The 16921-nt window shown below is 34.4% G+C and overlaps 1 non-coding gene across 1 annotated transcript; it reads right to left on the bottom strand.

The window, feature by feature from the left end:
• Positions 1 to 8702: 8702 nt before the first annotated feature.
• On the bottom strand, positions 8703 to 8809 carry LOC131181752 (small nucleolar RNA R71). The gene has a single exon (XR_009150231.1). It is a non-coding gene; the product is annotated as a small nucleolar RNA R71 (small nucleolar RNA).
• Between the last annotated feature and the right edge of the window lie 8112 nt (positions 8810 to 16921).

The following is a 16921-nucleotide window of genomic DNA, read 5'->3' as shown; positions in this document are numbered from 1 at the left end:
AAAAACTTTTCATGATGATGGTATTTTTTATTATGTGAATATGGGTAGCTATATTTGTCCTATGTTATCTAAACCAAAAAAAAAAACTCTAAAACCATCGAGGAAAGCCTTTTCTAACCCTTTGCCACCCCTGCAATAATATTCTTTTGACATAACCAGGGCGAAGGAGATTTTTTATTTTATTTTGCAAGAAAAATTCTTGATTCTTCCACAAGGACACAAAATGTCATCTAAAGAAGAGGTGAAGGGCATGGATTACTGCAAGTATCATGATATTTAGACTCATCACTCTAATTACTGTCAGGCATTTAGGAATTTGATCCAAGATAAGATCAATAAAGTTGTGCTCAAGTTCCTAGACCAAAGTGAGACTTCAATGTTGATTAATGAGAATTTGTTTCCACCTGTGACAACCACTAATGCCACTAATGTTGATCTAAAAGAACTATTGGAGGATAAGAAAATTAGGAATAAGATGCAAAAAAATCCAAGTCCAAAGCTAAAATGGGCCTGGGTTCCAAAGCGGCATATTATAAGGTTCTTGACAAATAACATATGAGATCAACAAGGAAGGTTACACTCATGAAGTAGATCATAGGACCTTGGCACCAAAAGCCAAATGCAATAAAAGAAAGAGTTTGATTTGTGGTACAACCTAAAGGTACACTTGCTAGTGAATGGAGTCTAGTAAGGCACAAGAAATTTCCTAAATGGCTAACCAAGACACAGAAATAGAGAGTACAGTGGTTAAAAGCTAAACAACACCGTAAAACAATATTTACCATTAAAGGCTCTATTGGGTATCAGAATACAGCTTAGGCATACGATGAAATGGTGAATAGGAAAAGTTTTGCGGAAGGTGAGCTAGTTTGGAAATTCATCTTACCTCCGGGACAAAAGACAGAGAACTAAGAAAATGGTCACACAACTAGGAGAGACCATTCAAAGTGCACACAGTTTTTAAATATGAAGCATACCAGCTAGTTAGCCTAGATGGAGTCTCGCACAAAAAGTGCATTAATGGACACTACTTTGAAAAGTACTATCTTCGGATTTTAGAGGTAACATAATCAGAAGGTTCAAACAAAATTGTATAGGGCCATGAATATGGCCTACATTAGGCTAGCCTCATGGCCGCCATGTTTGTGGTGTCATTAAAGTCAAAGCAATTGTATAGTAAGTAAACAAGTTCTCAATAAGTCATTCTACTATTCCTATCATGCACAGACAGGTTAGACAAAACATGCAGAAGGGCTTTACAGCCTATTAGGTACCTGCTCAAGACATTCATATACATGGTGAAGTGGGTGACAGTGGCACAATAAAGGGCTCAACCCCATTTAACAGTTCGCAATAATAAGTAAGGGATCAGCTGTTAGTAGTATACCCTAAAGCATATCATTTAGTATGTATCTTGTACATATTTTATTAATAAAAGGCAATTTCACTTTTCCGTTTACATAATGTATTTATATGTAATAGAAAATGTCCATTGATATTTTATTAGAAATTCTATTCTTAAGTTGTTAAGAATATGAGTTTATCATAAATCGGTTCACAATTGAGGATACTTCACACAGGATATGACTTATCCAGAAAGATTGTAATTATGTTTGTTCCCAAGGTATTTATATGAGATATAAATAAGATAGAGTGGTGAGTCTTATGCCACATAACAAACATGATAGGCACTTATACATGATAAGTAGGCCGAACTAGTGATGCACATGACAAGCACATGGAGTTTACTCTTGTCAATGCATTGTCATATATCATATCAGTGCATATAATCTTTAGACCTGAGATAACACATTTATCTTATATATTGGTGATTTGAGTTTGATATTGCTTTCATACTTGTACTGTGTATGGGTATATGGGCATCTGTTGGCTCCTACTAGTTATATATGGAGATACGTGTTGATCAAGATGGAATCTGTTACCCTATGTAAATAGGGATAAAATCCAATGTTCATTTAATTGTTCTTGATATTTCAAGTTCCTAGCCAGGATAGATAGATTTAGTCAGAAAAGAGTTTCTGACAAGAAAATCTAATTAATCAAGAACTGAAATTAAAAGAGAACATAATATTCATAGCAAATGGGGTTTGACATAAACCATGACTCCAGCTCGAATTGAGATTTTGTAACAGAGAGATTCTAGTGCATAGTAACATATGATTAAAGGTGCATTTAAGATATTCCTTGTTACTGATTGGGTGGCCATAGCACGCTATGCTAGGTGTTAACCATGGTCTATGAGATGCCTAAAATGATTTAGAAAAATCATTTATGGTAAGAAAGAGTTCTGATGATTTTAAGAGTTAATATCATATCTCATTACTAATTAGTGATGAGCCTAGTGAGTTACACACATACACAAAATAATCACCAAGTAAAATGTGATTTAATTGATTAATTAAAAAGTTTAATTGATTAATTAAATAGGTTTGGTTTATAATAAGATTGCAAAGTTCCTAGCATGACTTGAAACCAAATCTGGGTTATTGGATGTATATAGGTTAAATTTATATTTAAAGTGTTTAAATATGAATTTAATTGTGAGAAATTAATTAATAGAGATTAATTAATTAATTTATATTTGATATAAATTGATTTGAAGAGGAGAAATAATGATTTTGGGTTGAGAACTCAAAATTACAACATAAAGATAATTTGGTCATTTCACATGGTGACATGTGGCACCATGAGATGGTGACACATGGCATCATATAAGCTTGCCATTTGTCTTCCTATCATGTAAGATGATTAAAGTAAGGATTAAGTCTAACTTTGACACTTGGCTTAATGTGATTGAGTCAATTAAAAAAAATAAGATGCAATGAGGTGGTGACATGTAGCAAAGGGTTTAAGTGACTTAATGACCTATTTATATAAAAGGGAAAAGAAAAGAAGAAACATAACACTCTTATTTTCTCTCAAGTGTGGCGGCACACCTCTCTCCCTCTTCTTTTCATCTTGTCTCATCAATTCAAAGAGAATTGAATAAAATCCTTTGAATTAAAATTGCTAGAAATTGTTTCTAGTGTCCTATACATACATACTACCTCTCTAAAGGCAAAAACCTAATTTATAATTAGTTGGAAAAGGCTTGAGAAGCAAATTGGGGGCTGCCCATTGGTGATCTTAGTGTGGACAAGCTAGAGGGACAACACTTGGGGTCCTAGGTACTTCTTAAAGGTGCCAATTACATCCATAGTGCATCAAAGAGGTTAGTGCTCTAACTTCTCTTTTAAACTAGGGTTTAAATGAATTAATTTGTTAATTCACAATCTTGAATGACAAACATAAATCCTAATACATATTAAAAGTGTTTTAATATGCAATTGAGCATTGAAATTAATTAGGCACATAAGAAATGTGGCATGATGCATTAACCCTAGAAAAAAAATTTTGAAATTCAATACTCTAATGAACTAATCAACATGCTTCTACTCCTTCAATTGGTATCAGAGCCACTATATTTGCCATTTAGATTGAATATTGAGATTTAATTGTGTGATTTTGATCAAATTATGATTGATCTAAAGCTGTTTAGATTCACCAAGAGGTGGCGGCATGGTTGTGTACCTCATGGTGCGCATGGTTGTTGGGATTCAATATATAATTGTTGTATGTCTTTAGGCCCATGCTTAATTAAATTGTTTAATTAAGAATTTTGATCATACAATTAAATTTTGAAAAATTATTTTCAAGGTATTAAATTTGGAAAGAGTTTCTAAATTTAATTTGTTTGAATGAGATTCAAATATGAATTTTTAAATTTGTTTGAATGAGATTCAAATCTGAAATTTTTAGTTGAATATGAGATATTCAATTTTAATTTTAATATGTATGTTTTATTTAATTGTTAAATGGTAATATGCATGATGGATGATCATGGACAATAAAAAACCAATGTGATTGGATTTATTTCTTTTATTTTTCTTTGGGTTGTAAAATAATTAATTTTATTTTGGTTACATGTATTTTAAGTGTTGTAATAATTTGGGTTGTAATTTCATTTATTTGAGGACTTTAAAGTCCATATTCTTGTAAATTCACATTGGTATGCCAAGGATTATAATATAATTGGATTGCAAGAAGATCAAAGAGGTCAAGAGCATTGGTGGGACCAGTGAGAGGAATTCAAGATCAAGTGTTGATTATGTACTCCTTCAGCAACTCTTGTAAAATGAATGAATGAAATGCACCTAAGAATACCCTGATTCAATTCTTGGTGGCTCAGAATTGAATCCCTTAGAAAGTCCATGATCATACCATATTAATTGTTTATCCATGTATGTATGAGATGTATGGGAATGTATGCAAGTATATGATATATGCATGCTAATGGACAATGTGCAAAGTGAGACCATAATAGTAATTAAGTCAACCACTAAATCTTCCAAACAAATGATTAAGTTGAAAATGGTATAATTAAAGTAATTATATCATGGGTCCTCCATTGAGGCAATTATGTGATGCATTTAATTTAAGAGATTTTCTTAAGAATAATTGTTAAGCATGAGATGTTGTAGATATGTAAATAGTTGATGGTTAATAATGGATGTGCTTGAGGACATTAAATTTATTTGCATGTTTACTTGCGCAACAGGATCAACTTAACTAATGTAAGAAAAATCAATAATGAATGTGCCTGAGATTTTGAGCATTAGGGGCTAGATGAATGATTGAACCTCACATGAGATGTGATGGGAAAGGAGTTGCTCACTTATAGTTTATTGTAATTCCAATAATGGATGTGCCTGAGGATGATCAATAAGACTATAAGAATTCAATCACCCACTAGAAATCCATCTAGCTAGGATTTTCGTTTCCTACTTTGGAAGTGTAGGATTTACCAAGTTAGTGGAAAGAACAATTTGATTAAAAGACCATAATCATTTTGGTTAATTACTTGATACATTTACTAATTAATCTAGTTATTATCTGTAGTTATTCTTCTAATAATAATGAGCACACAACAACCACCACCATCCAATATTCTTGCAAGCATACTTGATCACAATAGGTTGACGAGATCTAATCTTTCTAATTGGCTAAGAAATTTTAAACTTGTCGTGAACCTAGAACGTATTGGATATGTTCTAGACTCAAATGTTCCTGGTCCATTACTTCCAGAGGCCACTCAAGAGGAACATGACACTTTGAACAAGTGGAAGGAGCATGATATGAGAGCCATGTGTTACATGCTTGCTTCTATGAGTAATGAGTTACAAAAGCAGCATGAAAATATGCAAAGTGCTAGTGAGATCCTCCTGCACCTACAAGAGTTGTATGGTGAGCATAGCAGGAATGCTTGGTATGACATATCTAGGCAGTTATTTCGAACGAGGATGTCTGAGGGACAAAATATTGGGAATCATTTCCACAAGATGATTCGGCTTATAGAGCAGCTAGAACATCTTGACTTTAACATAGATTTCCAACTGCAGATGGATTTGATCCTTCAGTCCCTACCTGAGTCATTTGGGAATTTTGTGACAAATTTCCATATGACTAAGTAGGAATACACCTTGGCTTATTTACTTAACATGCTAGTTATTGCCCAAAAGAATATGCCAGGCAATAAAGGAAAAGATGTAGCTTTGATTGCATCTTCTTCTTCTGGAAAGTCCAAGAAGAAAAAGGGCAATAAGAATAAGAAACCTCAAGTTTCAGGACCTTCCAAGAAGATAGCCAAACAAAAAGCGAAGACCAAAGCTGATGGAGGCAAAGGAAAGTGTTTCCACTGCCAGAAGGATGGCACTGGAAAAGGAACTGCCTAGAGTATCTTGTTTCTCTGAAGGACAAGAATGATACACCTTCAGAAGGTTTGTCTATATCTTGTTATTTAGATGCTGATGATGCTCATAGTTCATCTACAGCTTGGGTTTTAGATACTGGTGCTAGTTCTCACATTTTTTATGATATGCAAGAACTAGCAAATAGTTGCAGCTTGCATGCTCGAGATGTCAGACTCCGGATTGGCGATGGCTCAACTGTTGAAGCTTTAGCCATAGGATCTAAATCTTTTTACATGTGTGGACATGTTTTGTGTTTGAATAATATTTTGTATGTGCATGATGCTTTTAAGAACATCATTTTAATATCTAGTTTGACTAGAAATGGTTATGAATTTCAGTTCACAAATAATGTTTGCAATATTTATTTTGGAAATAAATATATTGGCTCGGGTTATATGCATGATGGTCTTTATTATTTAGATAATAATGATAAACACAAATTGAATGCAAGCAATATAAAAGAATGCAATGCCATGATGAAAATTAACTAAAGTTCAAAATATCTTTGGCACTTGTGATTAGGTCATTGATAAGTGCATAATTTATTAATTTTACTCCCATCACATTTAGTGTTTTTAATATGTTTTTATGTTTAATTCAATTGGTTAAGTATAGTTATCTATTAGGCATATATTTAGAGAGTTATTGAAATAATTGTGTTAAATGGAGAAATTTGACTGTTGGTGTATTTTTCAGGGTTTTGGTGAAGTTCTGGAGCAATATAGTGTGGAAGGAAGCTTGAAAAGGTTAAAGGATTGAGAAGCGTGGTTGATATGAAATACACAGGTCGTGTAACTTGACCCGTATAAATCTTGAAGACCTGTGTAACATTCTGCTAGGAGAAATCCAGAGAACCGAGGAAGAAACAAAGTACACAGGTCGTGTAACTTGACCCGTGTAAATCCTGGAGACCCGTGTAACTTTCAATGCCCATGCGAGACATGACCATTCAGCTCCAGTAGGTTACACGGCCCTGGGCCGTGTAGTGATACACGGGCCATGTATCCATCGATAGTCAGATTCCTGATTTTGCTCCAGTTGCGGTTTTTGACAGAGACTCTAAAAACCTAACCCTAGACCATTTATTATAAATAGAAGAGATAGCAGCCGATTTAGAGGGTATTGAGATGCCTCCAAAAATCATTCAGCAGCCTCTCCATTCATCTTTTAAGAATTCTTATTTAGTTTTTTTTTTCTTTTATTTTTTTGTAAGCCATGAGTGGCTAAATTTTTAATTCAGTTCAAGGGATTCAAGTTCTTTTACTTGATTTGTGAGACCAAGTTTTTAATTTAATTTATGTCTTTTTGAATATCTATTGTTTTCTGATTTCTTTGTCTTTGATCTATTGAATGATTTGCTAAAAAGGCCTATTAGTTGATTGTTTGATGAGATCAATTGCTAGTTCATCTTCATAATCCATAATTGTTGTGTAAGATTGAACATAAGTAGCAATTAGGTTTTATTGATTATGATCCTAGTTTTCTATAATAACCTAAGGAAACAATAGGGTGGATTAAATGATTTATGCTTCATAAATTGTTGTTCAGTTTAACTATTTCCTTTTCTTAAAGTAATTTATTAATTTGATGAGGATTGCTTAATACTAACTCAGTTAATAATTAGAGTCAATAAGAGTGCTGAGCTCGAATTGATGAGTATAGGGAAGTCAGGGGTTTACCTCGCTGTTTGGTAAATCTACATTAAGTATTCAATAAGAGATAATTGTATTTCTTTTGTCTATGATCAAATCAATGCATTGGAATGCGAATTACCTTGGACTGAAGTTTGTTTAAATTGAGATTTTCATATTTAGTTCTTGAATATCTGATTTCTTCTGATTTTGTGTTATAAACCCCCCCCCCCCTAATCTTTGTCTCTTTCGTTTCCCATTACATAAGTGCACGAAAATCTAATAATTCAGTCTCTAGGGTTTGACTTGGATTGATCATTTGCTACTAAAAATATTTTATAGTTAGTAATTTCAGTTAATTTAATTTCTGGTAGATTCGACACCCATCAAGAATTTTGGCGCCGTTGCCAGGGACTGAAATTTATTTGATTTCGTGTTTTTGGTGTTAGATATTCTGTTATTAACTCTGTTTGTGAAGTGTTACTGCTTTTAGGTTTTTGAAAAAAAAATAATTATGGTGTTACTGTTTATTATTACTGTTCATTAAGGATTTTGGTTGAATTTGGAGGGCGGCCCATACCTATTTTGAAGGAAATGACGCTCTGATCAAGACCAATAAATCTATAGGATTTTTTTGGCCCCACCCTCTTGAGGCCAAATTCTATATTTTTCTAGGGTTTTGAGGCATTTTTCTGTTTTTACTTTGATTTCTTTTTATTTATGACAAGAACTTCTCAATCTGGTGAGTTGATTTTTGATCCAGAAGTAGAAAAAACAGTAAACAGTTGAGAAAATTGGCTAAGCAAGCTAGGCAGATTCCAAGTACATCTGAAGGAGTCCAATCTTCAAAGGAGTTAAGTTTGGATTCAGATTCAGAGTCAAATTCTGAAAACGAAACCATGGCTGCTAGAACTTTGAAAGAGTTGACTGCTCCTAATTTAAACCAATAGCTTTTGTGTATCCAATACCCTGCTTTAAATGTTGCTTTTGAGTTGAAATCTGGACTAATCCATTTATTGCCTAAGTTTCATGGTCTTGCAGGTGAGGATCCATATAAGCATCTAGAGGAATTTCATGTTGTGTGTTTCGGCATGAAACCTCAAGGAGTTTCAGAGGATCAAATCAAGCTTCGAGCTTTTCATTCTCATTGGAGGGCACAGCTAAGGATTGGCTGTATTACCTTCCTTCCGGATCTGTCAACTCATGGAATGGGATGAAGCAGATATTTTTGAAGAAGTATTTTCCTGCTTCCCATGCTGCCAACATAAGAAAAGAAATTTGTGGCATTCGGCAGTACAATGGAGAGAGCTTGTATGAGTATTGGGAGAGATTTAAGAAGCTGTGTGCAAGCTGTCCCCATCATCAAGTAAGTGAGTAGCTTTTGATTCAGTATTTTTATGAAGGACTTCTACCAATGGACCGCAGTATGATAGATGCTGCTAGTGGAGGAGCTTTGGTTGACAAGACACCAGAAGAGGCAAAGAGGCTGTTTGCTAACATGGCAGCAAATTCTCAGCAGTTTGGAATGAGAATGGATCACACTCCCATGAAGGTTAATGAGGTAAGTACATCTAACCTTGAGAAACAAATTTATGATTTAACTTATTTGGTGAGGCAATTGGCTATAGGGAACATGTAACCTGTTAAGGCATGTGGAATTTGTTCGGGTTAGGGTCATGTTACTAATATGTGTCCTGCATTACAAGAGGATGAATCATTGCAACATGCTAATGTAGTAGGATATTATGGACAACCACAACGCAGGTATGATCCCTATTCGAATACTTATAATTCAGGATGGCGAGATCATCCCAATTTGAGTTATGGGAATCAACCGGTGTAAAACTGATATCAACAGCAAAGACCACAAGTGAATCAACCACAATCGCCTCCACCTCCGCCTCCCTCAAATCAAGGTATATCACTTGATGAAATTGTTAAGGCCTTGGCTAACAATACCCAACAGTTTCAACAGAAAACCAGAAATAACATTCAAAATATAGAGAGGCAGATTGGTCAGTTAGCCTCATCTGTGAGTAAGCTGGAAGCTCAAGGTTCTGGAAAAGCTCCCATCACAAACAATCATGAACCCTAGAGAAAATGCAAGTGCTATATTATTGCGAAGTGGGAAAGAAGTTGATAACCAAACTCCACATGAGCCAAAGAAAAAGCAAGGAGAAAAAGAGTCTGAAGTTCTTGAAGTTGAGGTAAATATTGAACATAAATTGAATAAGATTAATAATTATGTTCTTCCTCCATTTCCCTGCAGGTTGGCTAAAAATAAGAAATAAGAACAAGAGAAAGAAATTTTGGAGACTTTCAGAAAGGTAGAGGTGAATATAACTTTACTTGATGCGATCAAACAAGTTCCCAAGTATGCTAAATTCCTTAAGGAACTATGCACCACAAAGCGCAAGCTGAGGAATAATGAAAAGATTAGTGTGGGGGAAAATGTGTCAACATTAATTCAGCAAAAATTACCCTCTAAGTGTAAGGATCCAGGTTCATTTTCTATTCCCTATAGAATAGGTGATTCTAAATTTGAACGTGCAATGGCAGATTTAGGAGCATCTATTAATATTATGCCAAATTCAGTTTTTCAAACTTTAAATTTGGGTCCTTTGAAAGAAACCAGTGTCATTATTCAGTTAACTGATCGTTCTAATGCTTACCCATTGGGAGTAGTTGAGGATGTGTTGGTGTAGGTTGGAGAATTGATTTTTCCTGCACATTTTTACATTCTGGATATAGAGGATAGTGTTCCCACATCAAAATCAGCTTTGATTTTGTTTAGAAGACCTTTCCTAAAGACTGCCAAGACAAAAATTGATGTGGATGATGGCACTTTAACTATAGAGTTTGATGGAGAAACTGTCAAATTTAATATCTTTGATGCCATGAAATATCCTACTGATGATCATTCTGTTTTTTCTATTGATGTTGTTGAAACAATTGTGCAGGATGTTTTTGAGTTAAGCATGAAGGATGAGTTAGAAGTGGTGATTAGTCAAGGAATTCAAGAAATCAGTACCAATCAACCATTAAGTGTAGAGGTTCAAGAGGCAGCAATGGAATTGCAGTTACCTCCTATTCAAAAAAGGTATGGAATATCAAAGATTGACTTACCTGTATCTCACACAAAATTATTACCTTCTGTGGTGCAAGCATCAGTTCTTGAACTCAAGCCTTTACCTAAGCATTTGAAGTATGTTTACTTGGGAGACAATGAGACACTTCCAGTTATCATCTCAAGTAATTTAACAAAGATTGAAGAAGACAGATTAACTAGGGTTCTGAGAGTACACAAGGAAGCAATTGGATGGACAATAGCTGACATCAAAGGTATAAGTCCATCAGTGTGCATGCACAAGATTTTTTTGGAAGATAAGGCTAAACTAAATAGAGAAGCTCAAAGGAGATTGAACCCACAGATGATGGAGGTTGTGAAGAAGGAGATTTTAAAGCTATTGGATGCAGGAGTTATTTACCCAATTTCAGATAGCAAATGGGTAAGTTCAGTCCAAGTAGTGCCAACAAAATCAGGAGTTACTGTGGTAGCAAATCAAGATAATGAACTTGTTCCAACAAGGATTCAGAGTGGATGGCGAATGTGCATAGACTACCGCAAGCTGAATTCAACAACAAGGAAGGACCACTTCCCACTACCATTCATTGATCAGATGCTTGAGCGGTTAGCAGGTAAGTCTTATTTCTGTTTTCTCGATGGCTTTTCTGGATATAATCAAATTGTGATTGCACTGAAGGATCAAGAGAAGACTACCTTCACTTGCCCTTTTGGAACTTTTGCTTTTAGAAGGATGCCCTTCGAGCTTTGTAATGCACCTGCCACATTTCAGAGATGCATGATGAGCATATTTTCAGATTACATTGATACTTGAATTAAGGTGTTCATGGATGATTTTACTGTGTATGGTGATTCATTTGATGAATGTTTACATCATTTAACTTCTGCTCTTGAGAGATGTATTGAGAAAAATCTTGTTTTGAACTACAAGAAGTGTCATTTTATGGTAAAATAGGGGATTGTTTTGGGTCATGTTATCTCTAATAGGGGTATTGAGGTGGATAAATCTAAAATTGATTTAATTGTGAAATTACACTACCGTACAACTATGAGGAAAGTACGCTCTTTTCTTGGTCATGCAGGTTTTTATCGCAAGTTCATTAAGGATTTATCTAAGATAGCATTGCCTTTGTCTAGACTCTTACAAAAAGATGTTCCTTTTGAGTTCAGTGAAGAGTGCAAGGAGGCTTTTGACAAATTGAAATTTGCATTGACATCACCCCCTATTATCCAGGCTCCTGATTGAACTATACTGTTTGAAATTATGTGTGATGTGAGTAATTATGCAGTGGGAGCAGTTTTAGGGTAGCGTGTTGGGAAGCTCTTTCATGTGATTTATTGTGCATCCAGAACACTCAATTCAGCTCAGCACAATTATTCTACAACCGAAAAAGAATTTTTGGCTATAGTTTTTGCTTTAGATAAATTTTGGTCATATTTGCTTGCTTCTAAAATAATTATCTTCTTTGATCATGCAGCGTTGAAGTATCTCTTGGCAAATAAGGAAGCAAAACCAAGGTTAATTAGATGGATCCTTCTGCTGCAAGAATTTGATCTTCAAATCAAGGATAAGAAAGGAGCTAAGAACTTGGTAGCAGATCATTTGAGCAGGTTAGTGACACAAGAAGATCCACTTCCTTTATAGGAACTTTTTCCTAATGAGCAGTTATTTAAATTGCAAGGTATGATCCCTTGGTATGCTGATTTGGTGAATTATTTAGTTACTAAGGTTGTGCCTTTTGATTTGAGTAGAACTAAGAAAGAGAAATTGAAAAGTGAAGCTAAGTATTATGTATGGGATGACCCGTATTTATGGAAATTTTGTTTAGATCAAATTATTAAGAGATGTGTTCCTGATAATGAGATTTAATCTATTCTTGCTTTTTGTCATGCCTATGTATGTGGAGGTCATTTTGGACCCAAGAGAATAGGTAGAAAAATATTAGATTGTGATTTTTGTTGGCCCACTATATTTCGTGATTCATATTTGATTTGCAAAAATTGTGAACAATGTCAAAGAATAGGAAGTTTAACCCGTAGGAATGAGATGATTCAAAATCCAATACTTATTTGTGAGATTTTTGATGTGTGGGGTATTGATTTTATGGGTCCATTTCCTTCTTTTTTTGGCTTTGTTTATATATTACTTGCTGTTGATTATGTTTCGAAATGGGTGGAAGCTAAAGCCACCAGGACTGATGATTCTAAAGTTGTTGTAGGTTTTATCAAGTCAAACATTTTTAGCAGGTTTGGAGTTCCTAGAGCTATAATCAGTGACTGGGGCACACATTTTTGTAATAGAACTGTTGAGGCATTGTTGAGGAGATATGGTATTTTTCATAAAATATCTATAGCTTATCACCCTCAAACAAGTGGGCAAGCAGAGGTGTCTAATAGAGAGATCAAGTCTATTTTGGAAAAAACAGTGAAGCCAAATAGAAAAGATTGGAGCCTTAGACTTGATGATGCTCTGTGGGCTTATAGGACTGCTTATAAGACACCCATAGGTATGTTCCTTTTCAGATTGGTATTTGGTAAGTTGTGTCACCTTCCTATGGAGCTAGAACATAAGGCTTATTGGGCTGTTAGACAATTTAATTTGGATTTGGATACTGCTGGTGTGGAAAGAAAATTACAATTGCAGGAATTAGAGGAAATTCGACTTGAGGCTTATGAGAACTCTAAGATCTATAAGGAAAAGACCAAGGCATTCCATGACAAACTAATTCTAAGGAAGCAGTTTGTGGTTGGGAAAAAAGTTTTATTGTATAATTTCAGATTAAAGCTGATGCCTGGTAAGTTGAGTTCTCGTTGGATTGGACACTTTATTGTTACTAATGTGTTTCCTTATAGTACAGTTGAAATTCAAAGTTTAGGAACTAATAAGGTGTTCAAGGTAAACGGTCATAGACTCAAGCCATTTTATGAAGGGTTTCAGGAGCATACAGTGGAGGAACTCAAATTGAGTAACCCAATTTATGAGGATTAAGGAGTTTTTCCATGTCGAGCTAATGATAATAAACAAAGGCGCTTCTTGGGAGGTAACCCATGGGTGGCTTGTTAGCCACAATCAGATTTTTTTTCTTTTCCTTATCTTATTTTATTTTTTAGCATTCTTTTATTCTTTTCTTTTGCATGTGGGCTTTACATTGAGGACAATGTAAGTTTTAAGTGTGGGGGAGGAGAAATTTGTTGCTTTAATTTAAAAAAAAATGTTCTTATAAGCTTGATTCATGATTCTATATTAACTCTCGAAGAGAAGTGCTTTGTCCTTGAAATGACTTTTCTATTTTAGATTGAATTTTTGAGATTTTAGGTAAGGTATTAGTAACTTTAATGATGGATTTTCCCTTTTCTCCATACCATATAGCAATTTTTTTCTGCATAAATCATTTAGGCTTGATTTAATGGTGAAATGATTAGTTATGCGTGCTTTAAACTAGTGTCATGCATATTTCAGAACTTTGTTTAATCTATCAAGGCATTTTATAATATGTAGATGCATAAATTGGGGAAATAAAAGGTTAAACTTGAAAATTGCTACGCTATTTTAGTTAAGCAAACTAGCTAGGGGTCTTGATGAACCCCATGTCGATTTTTAGGCCAAAAGCTAGCTAGGATATGAGTAAGGTACTTTTCTGAAGGTGACGGTTGAAATAAAAAAAAAAAGGTAATAACTGTGATAAGAGAGAAGTACCAATTTCAAATTAAAAAAAAAATGGGGGTATTCCTACCTCCCCTAAAATTTGCAAAGAGCTATAATTGTTGTGCCTTAATAAATTAGCCTTGTGTTTTAGTATGTATTGACTTAAAATTTTATGGAACTTTAATTGTGTGAGCTTAATTGATTTCAAGCCTTTTGTTTTGTGTTGGAAAATTGTTGATATATTGGTATGGTGTTGATGGAATTTATTGTGATGGTTATTACCTTACTTGCCTATTCTTTCAAATTTTTAATCTTTTGTTGGAGAATGTTGTGATAGGGTGAAGTTAAGGAACTTCTAAGTGGAGTTGATTGAGAATTTAAGTCATACTTGAGGACAAGCATGGAATAAGTGTGGGAGAATTTGATAAGTGCATAATTTATTAATTTTACTCCCATCACATTTAGTGTTTTTAATATGTTTTTATATTTAATTCAGTTGGTTAAGTATAGTTATCTATTAGGCATATGTTTAGAGAGTTATTGAAATAATTGTGTTAAATGGAGAAATTTGACTCTTGCTGTATTTTTCAAGGTTTTGGTGAAGTTCTGGAGCAATATAGTGTGGAAGGAAGCTTGGAAAGGTCAAAGGATTGAGAAGCATGGTTGATACGAAGTACACGGGCCGTGTAACTTTACCCGTGTAAATCTTGGAGACCCGTGTAACATTCTGCCAGAAGAAATCCAGAGAACCAAGGAAGAAACAAAGTACACGGGCCGTGTAACTTGACCCGTGTAAATCCTGGAGACCCGTGTAACTTTCTGTACCCATGCGAAACATGCCCATTCAGCTCCAGTAGGTTACACAGCCCTAGGCCGTGTAGTAATACACGGGCCGTGTATCTGTCGACAATCAGATTCCTGATTTCGCTCCAGTTGCAGTTTTTTGATAGAGACTCTAAAAACCTAACCCTAGACCATTTATTATAAATAGAAGAGATAGCAGCCGATTTAAAGGGTATTGAGATGCCTCCAAAAATCATTCAGCAGCCTCTCCATTCATCTTTTAAGAATTCTTCTTTAGTTTTTTTCTTCTATTTTTCTGTAAGCCATGAGTGGCTAAGTTTTTAATTCAGTTCAAGGGATTCAAGTTCTTTTAATTGATTTGTGAGATCAGGTTCTTAATTTAATTTATGTCTTTTTGAATATCTATTGTTTTCTGATTTCTTTGTCTTTGAACTATTGAATAATTTGCTAAAAAGACCTATTAGTTGATTGTTTGATGAGATCAATTGCTAGTTCATCTTCATAACCCATAATTGTTGTGTAAGATTGAACATAAGTAGCAATTAGGTTTTATTGATTATGATCCTAGTTTTCGATAATAACCTAAGGAAACAATAGGGTGGATTAAATGATTTATGCTTCATAAATTATTGTTCAGCTTAACTACTTCCTTTTCTTAAAGCACTTATTAATTTGATGAGGATTGCTTAATACCAACTCAGTTAATAATTAGAGTCAATAAGAGTGCTGGGCTCGAATTGATGAGTATAGGGAAGTCAGGGGTTTACCTCGCTGTTTGGTAAATCTACGTTAAGTATTCAATAAGAGATAATTGTATTTATTTTGTCTATGATCAAATCAATGCATTGAAATATGAATTACGTTCGACTGAAGTTTGTTTAAATTGAGATTTTCATATTTAGTTTTTGAATTTCTGATTTCTTCTAATTTTGTGTTACAAACCCCCCCCCCCCCCCCCAATCTTTGTCTCTTCCGTTTCCCATTACACAAGTGCATGAAAAATCCAACAATTCAGTCTCTAGGGTTTGACCTGGATTTACCATTTGCTACTAAAAATATTTTATAGTTGGTAATTTCAGTTAATTTAATTTCTGGTGGATTCGACACCCATCAGTCATGTTGCAGAAGATAGGATTGCAAAACTGGAGAAAATGGGGATTTTATCCTCATTGGGTTCTGAACCTACTCCAACTTGTGAATCTTGCCTTTAAGACAAAATGACTAGATCACCCTTTGTTGGACAAAGACTAAGAGCTGAAAATATTTTGGAGCTAAAACATAGTGATGTATGTGGTCCATTTAAGGAAATGGCTAGTGGCGGTTTTCATTACTTTATTACCTTTACTGATGATAAATCAAGGTTTGGGTATTTGTATTTGATGAAATACAAACATGAATCCTTTGAAAAGTTCAAGGAATTTAAATCTGAAGTAGAAAATCAAACAGGAAAAAATATTAAAACTCTTCGATCAGATCGTGAAGTTGAATACTTAAGTACTAAATTTGATGAATACTTGAAAAAGCATGGCATTGTTTCCCAACTGACTCCTCTAGGAATGCCACAGCTGAATGGTGTATCTGAAAGAAGAAATCGTACCCTATTAGATATGGTACACACTATGATGAGCTATAATAATATGCCAATCTGCAGATTGGCATTAGAATCAGCTTTGCATATTCTGAATAGGATTCCATCAAAATCAGTTTCTTCCACACCTTATGAGATATGGCATGGAAGAAAACCAAGTCTTAAGCATGTTAAGATTTGGGGTTATCCAACTTATATCAAAAAGCTGAACACTGATAAATTGGAAACTAGATCAGAAAAAGGTCGATTTGTTGGATATCCAAAAGAAAGTTTTGGATATTATTTTTATTTGCCTACATCACAAAAGGTTATGGTAAGCAAAGATGCTATATTTCTTGAACAATAGTTCATTGAAGA

Source organism: Hevea brasiliensis, chromosome 7, assembly GCF_030052815.1.
Source record: "Hevea brasiliensis isolate MT/VB/25A 57/8 chromosome 7, ASM3005281v1, whole genome shotgun sequence".
In the NCBI taxonomy this organism is placed as follows: domain Eukaryota; kingdom Viridiplantae; phylum Streptophyta; class Magnoliopsida; order Malpighiales; family Euphorbiaceae; genus Hevea; species Hevea brasiliensis.
Note: the sequence above shows the minus strand (reverse complement) of the source record. Positions and strands in the feature narration are given on the sequence as shown.